Here is a 2,702-nt window from a genome sequence, read left to right as displayed (position 1 = left end):
AGCCCCAACGAGCAGGGTCCAGAGGCCACAGCACCCTAAGAAAACACTCCTGACGGCGTCCCAGCCGACTCAGATTGTGTGGACGCCTCCAGAACATGCCAGACCCTACTTGGCCAGGAACAGGGGCGGCCAGGAAAACTAAGCTGGTGGCGGAGGTGCCTGGCCCCATCCAAGCCCCTGGGAGCCTTTCTCGTTCCCCGTGGGCAGCCACGCAGCCCCGGCCACGGTCGCCAGCCCAGGCTCGGTCAGCTCGGCAACCGCCCTGTACCTCGCAGCCTGGGTTCCGGCCGCCAGGCAGGGGAGCCACCATCCTCCCTTCGTGGAGACAGGTGTCCAAGGGGACTGGCTGCAGCTGTGCCTGCCCCACGTGCACCGCACACCCCGCCCACCCTCCGCCTCCGGGCAGCGAGGCCGGGGCCTCGGCCACCCTTGCTGCCCCGAGTGCTGTCCAGCATGGGATCCCTACTTGCTGGCTGCGTTTGCCCCTCTCTCTAGGGGATTCTCCAGCACGATTCCCGGCCCCGCCTTCCTCCCGGGGCCTGGACACCGCCGGCCGCCCGGGAAGGTCCTCCAGCGCGAGCTTTGCCTCTTCCTGTTTTCCTGCTGGCTGCTCTCAGGGGCCCCCCGGGGCCCGGTCCTGGGCCACCGCCTGCTTACTCCATCGGTGGCTTCAGTTCCCACCTGTGACAAATGCGTCCGCCACATCCCGAGTGGCCTGAGCACTTCCTCGGCTGCTCAGGAACTGCACACGCGGCCGCTGGACACTCCCCAGACCTGTCCCTGTGCAGGCATCTGGGGTGCCTCTGAGAAGCCGACTCTGTTCCTTCGGCCACATCACCTGCCTGGGCGGAGGGGTGGCCCCGAGCAGAGGTGCGTCTGGTAGCACGGCTGCAGTGTGGCGATGACCATGTGACAAGCTGGCAGCCTGTCCCCACGGTCTCCAGTGGAGACACAGAGGCTTACAGACACAACGAGTCCATTTCCAACAGTTTTTAAAAAGCAAAAATAAATCACAGGAGGACTAAAAATCACAGTAATTCTGAAAAAGGTTAAAGACCAGAAGCGTGGTAAACAGAAGGTGCACATGCACCTTGGGGCACTGTGACACCTGTCCTGCTAAGCCAGGGTGCAGCCCGGGGCCCCGCCCGCTGCTCTGGTCCCCTCGCACACAGGAAGTTCCTGCGGCAGGCGACGGACGCTCCGTGGGTGAGAAATGGCATCAGGAAGGGGCAATGCTTCTTGGAAGAGCCGCTGGAGAGGCTCAGGCCAGCTCTACCCAGGCGGGTCCCTGTCACCTGCAGGGGGGCAGGTGACTCCCTAAGGGTGAGCACACCTTCCCCTCTCTTCCTCTCCGTGGGGGGACTGGGAACATGACACCCAAGGTGCAAGGCCCACACTCCCAACTGGCTCAGGCTCTGCTGGGCCTGGATACTTGGCGGGGGGGTGGCAGGCCATCGTCACACGCAAGGGAAGCTGGTGTGCAACGTGGCAGTTTCCTCAGGAACCAAATGCTCAGAAAGTCCCTCGTAAGCGAAGAGACTCGCAGAGAACGTTCTCCCACGTCTGGGACCGTCCTCGGGCCAGCCCGCCTCGTCTCCCCCCGACACCCCTGCTGTCACACTTCCATAGCTCCACAATCCTCTTGGGAAAGGACGAGGCATTAAAAAAAAAATCAGGCAACACAACTGAGCACGACAAACTCAGGTGTTCCTTGGCGCCCGGGCAGGCAGTGGGCACGTGGCGGTCAGCGCCAGACATGAGGGAGCCCGTGGGGGTCAGTGCTGGACACAGTGGGGCCCATGGGAACCTGGCGGTCAGTGCCGGACACGAGGGAGACCGCGGCACGAGTGGGGACAGACCCGAGAACACCTGGTCCTAGAGGACATCCTGCACGCTCTTGTGAGCCGCCCCCTGCCGAGCCAGGCAACGCAGGTAACTCTGCCAGCCCGCTTTGCCCAGGGGGTCGGGGAACTTCGCTGCCTCCTCCATCCCGGTGACCGACGCCCAGGCGGGGAGGAGGCGGGGTGCAGGACGGGGTGAAGGCCACCTGCTGAAGGCCGCTGGCCGAGATCCAGGAGGCAGGATGGGGACATGAGGCCGCGCTCTGCCTGAACCAGGCGCACAGGCGCTCCAGAGGGTCTGCGTGCAGCTGAGACAGGGCCGCCGCGGGCCCACAGCGGGCCTGACGGCGAGCGTGAGCACGTGTGTGAGTCGGGGGCTGGCCGGCTGGCCCCAGATGCAGTCGATCTGGCGTCTGTGTCTCTGTGTCGCCCTCACAGCTGCTTTCGGTCACTCAGCTCTGCCACACCCACATCTCACAAAGCACAAAGACGGGACAGAGGGGCTCGCCCTGTCCCCGAGAGCCCCCGTCCCCGGGGGTGCCCGGTGCCATCACGTCCGACGCTCGTCTGGCAGTCGGGCTGTGTGAAACTGTGGCATTCAACCTTGGAATGCCACGATTAAATCGAAAACTGACCCAAACAAAACCCTGCCTTTATGTCACATGAGTAACGACAGGCTGGAGGCCCTCTCTGCTGAAAGCCGGACCGGTCCGCCTCGGCACCCCACCCGCAGGACGCCCTACGCCTCCATCCGCATGGCCCATCGCTTCTGTCACCTGTCACCAATGGCTACCGCTAGCTCAAAGCTGAAACTGTGAGAGTGAGCGGCTCCTGGGATCAGCGCGGCCCTCGGACTCGGCT

This window comes from Pteropus vampyrus, unplaced genomic scaffold (genome assembly GCF_000151845.1).
Source record: "Pteropus vampyrus isolate Shadow unplaced genomic scaffold, Pvam_2.0 Scaffold364, whole genome shotgun sequence".
Lineage (NCBI taxonomy): Eukaryota > Metazoa > Chordata > Mammalia > Chiroptera > Pteropodidae > Pteropus > Pteropus vampyrus.
This window is presented reverse-complemented; position numbering follows the sequence as displayed.